The 10,660-nt window shown below is 36.2% G+C and overlaps 1 long non-coding RNA gene across 1 annotated transcript; it reads left to right on the top strand.

Moving 5' to 3' along the window:
* Positions 1-3,814: 3,814 nt before the first annotated feature.
* LOC118768498 lies at positions 3,815-9,898 on the top strand. Its single transcript, XR_005004338.1, has 3 exons — positions 3,815-3,826; positions 8,399-8,404; positions 9,824-9,898. It is a non-coding gene; the product is annotated as an uncharacterized LOC118768498 (long non-coding RNA).
* Positions 9,899-10,660: the final 762 nt, after the last annotated feature.

The raw sequence follows: 10,660 nt of genomic DNA, 5'->3' as shown, positions 1-10,660 counted from the left end.
CTACGAGATAAAATAACATAAAAAATATGAATAATTCTATTTATATATTGTAATATATCGGTTGATCTTACAATCTTTTCAGATCATTGCAAACTCTACGATATATATCCCGCGGATATTTCAAGATTAGATATCAAATAGCAGTTAGATACATTAAACATTAGTAGAGTATATATGTCTTTACTGGTGGACAATCTACATAATTAGATTAGCAGAGAAAGCATCCTAAAACACAAAATCTGGATGAAAAAGTAGGGAATAGTGTTACGTTTCTCGAACATGCATGTGACGTCATTGGTAAGAACTTTCTTGTGGAAATTTGTTTATCTTCACCGTGTCGTCTAATCTAGGTAAATATTCCTTGATTATTTCAGGATTGCAGATGCTAAATATCAGTAAGTGTACGATATATGACTACTAGATAAGACTATGCTTCGTGAGTTCAAATACATAACAAGTTTTTTTCTGTCTATCTAAGATACCAATGATTGGTTGCCGTATAAGAGCCTAATTACAATTACGCAAATAAAATATTACTTGTTCATTTAGTAATATAAATAAATTTGTATAAGCACTAGCGATCCTCTTCAGGAAATATTTCAGAGCCACAGACATGTTGATTATATGTGCACATATATAGCTGCATGGTTAACTGTGTGCTTTTGGGTTCGATTCCATTTTGCGATACATTCGAAAATTATATACAACTATAATTTCGGTCCGACCAATATCTTGTAAGGGGAATTTGGTAGACAGAAACTATGTGTAAACTGTCCGAGGGACTTCCAGTTTTTGGAGTGGTAGTTTTAATTCATCGCCTATTTTATCACCAGCTCTTAGCCCTGTTGAGTGTCATGAGTGGTATACTTTCTCTGTTTCAAGCATTTAGGCCAGGTCAGTGGTGTAAAGATAACTTCTATCTTCTTATCAACTTTATGATTTTAAAGTTGGAAACAGGCTCTAACTTTTCACTCTTAACTAAACCCTTAAAGCAGTTGTTAGCTCTCTATACATCTCTTGTTATTCAGACACTAGATTACTGCTACATTGTCAGTTTATATCAGCACTATTGCTTTTAGAAATACATCTTCACGGCTCTTATAAGAAAACCACCAGAATTAGCAAAACCCACCCATCTCTAGACTCAAACGCTCCATGTCCTATTCCCCTTTTTTCATCGCTCATAGAGTTCTTTTTATTAAGCCATGCACTAATCACTTCGCTCAATCCCTTCTTCTCAGAATGTCATGCTATCGAAATTCTCACTGTGTCTACGCCCGACCTGCAGTTTTCGACCTACCAATGTTCAAGTTGAAAAATAATGATCCCAGATTTCTCAGTCGCGTGGGGTTGATAAGTTCAGGCCTGCTAACCTTCTTCTGAACTAAAGCGGAAAATAGATCTAAAAATATTAAAAGCCGTTGATCCCACCATTCATTTTGAACATTACTTTTCAAGGAATGTATTTTATTTACATTGATGTGTTCACGAAGAAAAGTACGAAGATTATGAGAGCTCATTTCTCCTCCCCAATAAGTATGAGTTACTTGGGTTTATTTTATGTAGGTAAAATAGACTAATCTGTCATTTCCTTTTCAGCAAATTAATTACCTCGAAGTGTCTCTGCATAACAGATACCAGTAATAATTTCTGAAGCTTTTTAACATCTCAAGGTCAAATTTTCGACGCAAAGTGACTTTCACCTCAAAATATTAAACGTATACTTTAACCAAGTATAATCCATTAAGGTGTAGACAGATATATCCAGTGACACAGAGTGGGGAGAGAGAGAGAAGTGAGAAAAGATGGAAAGAAGATAGGGGACAGAAGGAGAAAGATATATATAGAAAAAGGAGATGAACATTAACATTTCTCTCATCAAGAGTAATTCAATTTCTCCACTTGAAACTGTATACTTACATTTCGGTTTTGGGGAAAATCATTCAAATGGATGATATTCATTCCCTACACCCTATCACCCATATCTCAGTTTTCCTCTCATATCCTCAATGATACGGTCTTTGATTCTCTTAGAACTCCTGATCCATCCCAGATGTAAATCACACTCCATAAGTTTTTACTTGATGCCTCTTTTCTCATCTCTTTATTCTATATATATATCTTTTTCTTCCTGTCCCCTATCTTCCGTCCATTCTTTCCCACTTCTCTTTCTCTCTCTCTCTCTCTCTCTCTCTCTCTCTCTCTCTCCCCCCCCCCCACCCTGTCAATGGATATATCTGTCTACACCTTAATCAAACACGAAGTGGTACATTTCTTGTTCTCTTGCACAGCAGAATGCTTTCTGTGATATTCAAAATGATGGATCATTTACCCAGATACCAGTAAGACATTGTAATAACTATATAATTATTTCATCAATGAATTAATCAGTTCTCAATGACACAAGTCACAAGTCAACTACTGGACTGGGTTCACAAAAGAGCCAGTCCGGACATCGGCCCTCATCACCATCATGACTGATTTATTCTCTGTTCACAAAGACAAGTAACAAAAAAAAATTGGAAATAGCCAAAAATGCATTATTCTAGGAATTAATTCCGGTTCAAATCCTATCAGCCCAAAATTGGCTATCATGGTTCAGTTCCTGAATCATGGTTGGCAATTTTGGTCCGAACAAGATTTGAACTAAAAAACTAAATTAGTGAAAATACACACCTTAGAGCGGATAAGGATTAAAACAAGAAGCTGAAGTAATTATTTTTGATGTAATATCCTGATACAGAAGCCCGAGTGCCTAATGATATTTAGATGGTATTTGAACCATAGCAGCAATCAATAATAGACATCCAACGTTTGCTAAAATAAAAATGGAAAATTAAATTAGCGAGATTGTCACGAATTCAGAAAATATTCGATGGCTCTTATAGTTCATCTAGTCTGATTTCAGTACTGCATCCACTCTTCTCAGCAAACTGGTCTTGATTAGTTCTGTCACAGTTGCACAGTGTAACAGACTGGAGTGGGATGGAGTACAAACGGCTGAATAACATAAGTCAAAGTTATCATTTCCATTCACATCTATGGTTGCATTATAAACCAATTTCGGTCGTTGATTAGTAGTTTATTTTATCGATATAGGAAGAATAAAAGGCGAGTTAACTTCAGTGGTATCTTAACTCAGAACGTGAAGTGTCATAGTTAAACAGTTCAAGGAACTTACTCCGATGTTCAAACGCTTCTCTGTTAATCCACATAGAGAATAAAAATTAACCACTGTAAGACTTCTTTTTTTTTTCAATGCCATACCTCTGCCTGTAGTTAGATTATAATATCAAAGAAATGAATACATATCAAAACGTTTAAATTATGTGTGTATTTCTGAGAAATTTAGTGAAATAAAAAATACAAACAAAAGCACTCAGAGAGCGCAATCCTCCACCAAGACAACACCAACATCCTAATCTCTTTATTACCCACAGAGGGGACAATACATTACGTGAGGACACAAAACAGGGGGGAAATAGCACAACGTATGAGAAGCATGAAATGACAAATGTAAATGAAAAAAATGTAATGAAGCTACTCGGCCCCACCTCCGAGTGACTTCATTTGTACCTTTAACTCTTTTTATACTTTGTTCCCTCTAAAATATCTACCCCATAATTTTCTATCAAATCTTCATAATACGAATGGTCTGTCCCTATCTAATTCCACTTCCAAAACCCTATATCCACTTTTATAACTTAATATTTTCTCCCTTTGTTCATTTGTAGAAAACACAATGCCAACTTTTAATGTTATCATAATCCATTGTTCCTACTGATTTGTAATCTTCCCAAGATGCTATCTTTGTACACAATTTTTCGTTACAATCGTCAAACATAATTGTGCATTTTTCCTTTTTTTTTTGTCTGTGAGGAGGGAGTTTGAGAATTTTTGTATTTTTCTTTTTCCTGTGTCAGAAGGAGTTGGGAAAGTTTGGTTTCTGTAGGGGAAGAGTAGGACGAAGAGAGTATGGGTAGTTGTGGGGCGGTTATGGGACTTTTTTCTTTTTCCTTTGCTTCTTTTATCGTTGGCTTCCCTTTCATTGTCCTTTTCTTCTGTTAGTATTTTTTATTCTTCCCTATTCACTTGCTCCTCCTGTGGTTCTTTTCCCTGGGTCTCCTCCATCTTTTTGGTCGGTGAAGGGCAGTCCACTCTGATGTGACCCTTTAGACAACATTCAAAGTATCGAGAGATTCTACCCTCCACCCTCACTCTCAAGATCGTGTCCTCAATTGTAACTGTCTCTGCCATACTTTCCAAATTTTCTTGTGATCCCTGAATGATCATATCTAACGTTTGTCCTCTCCTATTGGTATTTTCAGTCAAAGTAACCTGGAGGACTACTATTTTATCCTCGTTACCGAGAAGTACAGTAGCCGCTCAAGCCACATCAATTTCGGGCAGAATCCCCTCTACCCTAACCTTGGAATCTCACCTTCCAAGGTATGTGGGTAGAAGTACCATACTTTCAGTTCTTAACGGAGTTGCTGAATATTGTCTTGGTTTGGCTGTCTCTCTGAGGCGAACCTCCACTGTACCAAATTTACCTCCCTGACAAGATACGTAATATCTTGCCAGATAGCTTTCAAAGACTTCTCTATTTTATGTTGGCATAATTTCAGTTTTCTTCGCTTCTGTAGAATAAACGTTGTAAATAATTGTCTTTCCGTGCTTAACTTTCATGACTCCTTGAGGAGGGGTCAACTTTACATCGCCACGCACTCTATTTAACATCTTCTTGTAACTCTTTAACTTGGTTAAATTTACCTCCTTATTCTGTGCCTCTGCAAATTTTGAAAAACTTTTCTTTTCTTCCATTTTCTTGTCCATTTCTTTAATACATTTTACAAGTTCGTCTTCGAGGATGACAGCTCCGAAGAGCTGCAATCCTCGTACAACTTTCCAAAACAAGCTACCACAAAGCAGCAAAACAGTTCACAAAACGAACACTAACACAAAATTACGACACAAAATTACGGCACAAAATTGCGACACTAAATTGCGACACTAAATTTCAGCACAAACCTTACACGTCTTAATACTATGAAAAGTACCAGTAGAATAACTTACTAACAACCTGAGGAAAAACCAATGTCCTCTCAATGATTAGCAAAAGATGACTTTTAAAATGAGAATATCTGAAATAAACTCGACTGTTCTCACAAACGAGAATACTAAAAATGAACCCGACCTCTCAAAAATTAAGTAAAAAAAAAAACGGGAAAAATAATCCAAAATCCTTTTCCGGTACTGGATCGATCCCAAAATCTAATCAGTTCGTGTCAGTCACAAGGCCAAACATCCCTGAAGGTTTCATCCGAATCCTTCCAGCAGTTCTTGAGATATCTTGTCTACAGACAAACCAACAAACAAACGCGACCGAAAACAATGCCTCTGCCTTCACTAAGGCGGAGGTAATTTACCCTACTAACTGAATTTATGAGCCAATTTCTGTAATGACGAATTTTGGGTAAGAGATAGTTAAAATATCATCTATTCTTTACCAAGAATCTAATTCGGATGCAACCACTACCCAAAGACAACAGTCAAACAGAACACATTCTTCAAATCTGACAACCAGTTTCTACGCCCATATCTTTCATCCATCTGATCTAATTCTTTGTTATGTATGTATGTATATGCATGTATGTATATATATATATATATATATATATATATATTATATATATATATATATATATATATATATAATATATATATATTATATTATATATATATATATATAACATTGTCTTATCTAATTATTTTCTTCTATCATTGCGAATATATCATTGCGATAAAATATCCCGAATTCATTATTACATCTTCGCCACCTGAGTCCAGGGGGTTATCTAAAGTATGTAGTAGTAGTAGTAGTAGTAGTAGTAGTAGTAGTAGTAGTAGTAGTAGTAGTAGTAGTAGTAGTAGTAGTAAGTTGATGGTGATGATCATTATGAGAAGGAGGAAGGGGAATTATAGCAGTGAAACCTGAACATGAAAGCTGTAAACTTTCCCGTCTTTTATAACTTCTCCTTACAAATCCGTACGGGATCTTGTATGTAGACTATCAACTTGCTTGAAATAGCAGCTAAATCCCTCTCAAGCAATACCCTACCATCTTAGAAGAAAATGTGAGGGCCCACAGGACAGTATAAAGTTTAGTTCCTGTTGTAGAAAGAGACGAGATGTTCATGGCTAGAATACTTTCATTTCTAGGTTTATTCTGTTAGAGGCACACCTAGGGTCACACAACAACAACAACAATAACATTCACTACAATATTCTGATGAATGTTTACAGATTCTTTTGTTCTTTTACTTAGTTCCATCATTGAGGTACCGTGCAGTGGTGGCTGCGAGATCTTAAATTAGTAGACTTGAGCAAAGAGTTACGACATTCGAGCCTTTCTTAAAGGTCGCCGAAAATGAGTAAAGCAGACCCAAGTAAAGGACACAACATAACCTGGTCTTTATTTATTCAAAATTAATAAGATCGTGTGAAAATATATGCACAAACTTCTGAAGTAGGCTGAGAGGAATCCAGCTTGGTCTGCGATATAAGAACACAACGATAAACTCTGCGAACGGCGCTAACATTTTTGTATCAGTTAGCTATGAGAAATCTAAGTGACGCGTAGCAAACTAGAGGAATATATGGTAATGGGGTCAAAGATTTATCAAGATAAATTAGCATCTGAACGGACAAATCAATGCTAAACAGTGTTTGCCGGTGTAGAGAGAGATTGTCTTGGAAGTCGTCTTTCATTTCGATTCGGTTCTATTAGTGAATAAACAGGATGACGAAATATTAGAAAACTGACTGAAAGAACATTTTCGCATTTCGCTTATGTATAAATATACGTGATGTGTGTGTAAATAGGTAAGAGAGAGAGAGAAAGAAGATTAGATATTTGCCGAATGTCTGTTCCTCCAAAGATTATGGACTCTTTCCAAATATTCTTCGCTTGGAGGTGGTACTAAAAAAGAGATTCTTTTAATAATGCAGTATTTCTTGTAGGAGTTAACGAATGTAAGAGAAAAGTATACTCCACAAACTACTTTCAGAGAAATAATGATAAAAATAAAAACCGGAAGTCTGATTGACTTGTGACAACAAACACTTAATAATTTCTAAAAGTATTAAACAATAAAAAGAAAACTGAGCCTGTCTTGCAAGCTGATGCTGTTATAAAAGTTAATTTCTGTAGCCATGGATAAATGTCTGCACACGTGCAAGTAGGTGGAAATTAATTTTTACCAACAAAATGTTGCCGAACAACAAATGTTTGTGTCAATAAGAATAGCTAATACATATGCTGCACAACCGCTCTCAAACACACAAACATACAAGCATATTTGAATGCGTATATATGTATATATGTATTTATATGTGTATGCGTGTGTGTGTGTGTGTGTGTGTCTGTATGTGCCTGTTCGTGAGTATATTTGGCTTTGAACAACTACGTACCATGCTTTCTTTTGAATATGTCTAATCTCTTACCACCACATTCAATAATGTTAAAGCTATGTGATTGTGTCATAGATCACACTCCTATCGCTGGAAAAGTCTTACAGATGTCATAAGAGCTTCCCTACGGCTATTATATAAGCCTAAGGCCAGCATGATGTTGTTAGTGTTATGAAGTTTCGAGATAAAACGACGCTCATACGATTTGTTGACGTCTTAATAGTTCATGTACGTTGACGATAAGTTATTATTTACGTCATATATCTGTGTATGTACTTGTATGTATTTATATATGTATATATTATAATGCATATGTTCTGTATGTATGTATGTATGTATGTATGTATGTATGTATGTATGTATGTATGTAGTGTGTTGTGTATGTGTGTGGCTTTATATATATATGTATTATACATACACACGCACACTTGTACGTGTGTGTGTGTTTGTCAGATCATGCAAACTAAAATGACGCCACACGAGCATAACATTTGAACTAATTTGGAACGAAGATGGCATATTTATTTGATTGGCGATTGTTTTAGGGCAAGGGTTCTAAACGGGGGCCATATGCCCCCCTCCCCGCCAAGAGGCCACTCGGAGCACGAGGGGGCATTTTGGAACAAAGGGGCACTAGGGGGCGTTAAGAGACTTGAGGGCGCTTGGGGGCGGTGGAAGACCCTCGTCTTTGATAAGTTTAATTTGAAATTAATGAGTAGTAGCCACATTTTCACATCTCTGCGACTGTTAGTTTTAAAAACACCATGCCTTTTTGTTTCAAATTTTCAAAAACTTAAAACACTATTTTCACTTTGACGACACCAAGCAAATTCCTGGAATCATGTGTAACTGGTGTCCCTAAAATGAAACCCCCAAAGCAAAAACAAATACTAAAAATAGATGAATAGTGACAGATGATTAAAAGAAAAAAGTAATGAATAAAAGCGAAATGTTCTGTGTGTATGTGTGTGTGTGTGTATGTGTGTGTGAGTGTGTGTGTGTGTGTGTGTGTGTGTGTATGTGTGTGTGTGTGTGTGTGTGTGTGTGTGTGTGTGTGTGTGTGTGTGTGTGTGTGTGTGTGTGTGTAAATATGTAAAGAATGGTGGTCAGAATTTCGAATCAAACTGGCTTTTGGGAGTGGCCGATAGGTATGTATTTGTGTTTGTATATATGGGTGTGTTTTTATGTATATGATTGTGTGTTGCCGCTTTGAATTCCTTTCTGCGATTGAACTTAAATTGGCCCCTGGCTATTAAAGACCCCACACACACACACACGCACACACATTTGTTTTAAGTTGTGTACCCATTTTAACTGCGGATAACGTGGTAACGTTACCAGATAACGTGGTAAGTCTTATGTTCTGAAATTTAAATTTGTTTTAATTATAAAACTGTACCCCAGCTAAAAACAGAACCTTTTCTTTCTCTTTTTATATCTTTTGTTAATTTCGAATTTCTCTGTTTTTGGTCAGGATTTTCCAATTTTCTGTATGAAGCACTTGATAGAAGCATTAAAAAAATTTAATTCATAGAGCCGAACAAAATCAAAAATATTAATTTTAATCGTAATGATGGAAAGGAGTAAACATTTTCTAACAAGAGCATAGTGTGAAGGCGATTTGACTGTTATTTCTAGCAAATTGAACAACCACACAGAGTACCTCATTGGCTCAAGTAAAACAGAAACTAAAGGAAAAACAGACACTAGCAAACACACAGACATGTGTGTGTACATATAGATATATAATATGGTGGTTTTTACTCCTTATACAGAATTTTGACCACCTACTGTACCTACACCTTAGCACCATCATGGCGTCTGATGTGGCTTTTTAAACCAGACAATGTTCTGAAAAGACACCTACATAGATTGCGCCTCCGATTTGGAACACCAAGAGCTGCAGATAAGTTCTGCTCTTTGTGGATCTTAAAATGTCTCTTGAGGCCTCTGTTGGATTTGCAAACCTTCTGGAATACACTGCATTCAAAGGTGTGCACAGACATATAAGCAGAATAGTTGGTGTAGGTTTGTTTTCCATGCGTTCGCAGATGAGATTTGAGCCCCGCAAAAGACAGGTATGGTCTGCCACAGACTGTGCACACAAAAAGGTGATTGTCACTCACCTTCTCGATCGTTACATTCTTCCTTAGATCTCTTTTGAGTCTTACTTGTGCTATATATAAATGGGCGGAATTATGATGTAAGCATGTGCTAAAACACTTCATAACTTTTGTATTTTTACGAATTTTTACAAAATGTTTTCGATTCTGTCTTCTGCATAATGGAATTGATATGATTATGCATCAAGAAAAATCTCCCAGTCCCACAATTTTTTTCTGTTTTTTAGTTCGTGGTTTTAAAATATGGACAGTCCGAATCTACCATTCGTTTCTCTTTATAGTTTCCAAATAAATTTTAATATTTTTATGGAAGTAAATCAGTTGATGTTTTTACACTTTGTCACATAATCTTGGACTTTACATGTGAAATGCCAGTGACATACTACTACAAGTCCATCAGCAATATTAGCAGACAGACAGCTGTGCATTTATACGATATATAGTTCAAGTAGACGAAAGCCTTCTTATACAAATTCTAGCTGTTTTGATAAGGGAAATCGGAAAGGTTTGAAATGATTTCATCGGCATTTAGTGTACTAAAGAGCACTCTTTCGATAAGACGACACGTTTATCTCATAAGTGTCGCATGGTGGAAATAAATGCAATTATCAAACTTTCAATTCACTCCCGACTGCGTACAAGCGCATATGTAAAACGACGTCCTTTATTTTTTAATAATTATCTGCTGATACTAAAATAAGTAGTATATTGAAAGTAAAAATATTTTCTGGATGGTGGCATTTGTGACTCCAAGGGTCAAAAGGGAGCCTTTGACCAAATAGGTTGAGAACCTTTGTTTTAGGGCAAAAGAAATCTATTTACGGATGGGTGTGCAGTGTACATAGTAGTTATAGTTGTTGATTGAAGCCATTAAAATTCGCTTATGTCTTTATATATGATCTCCACGGGCCAGGGTTCATGAGTCAACACAAGTATGCGCAGGTCCGGGCAACGTTTTTAGGGGGAAATATATCGGCTATTTATGCATACAAGTCGCCTTTCACCGCGCCACCGATACCCAAGGATAAGGATTCCACCATAGAACCGTCACAGCTGGGCAGTCT

This window comes from Octopus sinensis, linkage group LG2, assembly GCF_006345805.1.
Source record: "Octopus sinensis linkage group LG2, ASM634580v1, whole genome shotgun sequence".
NCBI classification, from domain to species: domain Eukaryota; kingdom Metazoa; phylum Mollusca; class Cephalopoda; order Octopoda; family Octopodidae; genus Octopus; species Octopus sinensis.
This window is presented reverse-complemented; position numbering and strand designations above follow the sequence as displayed.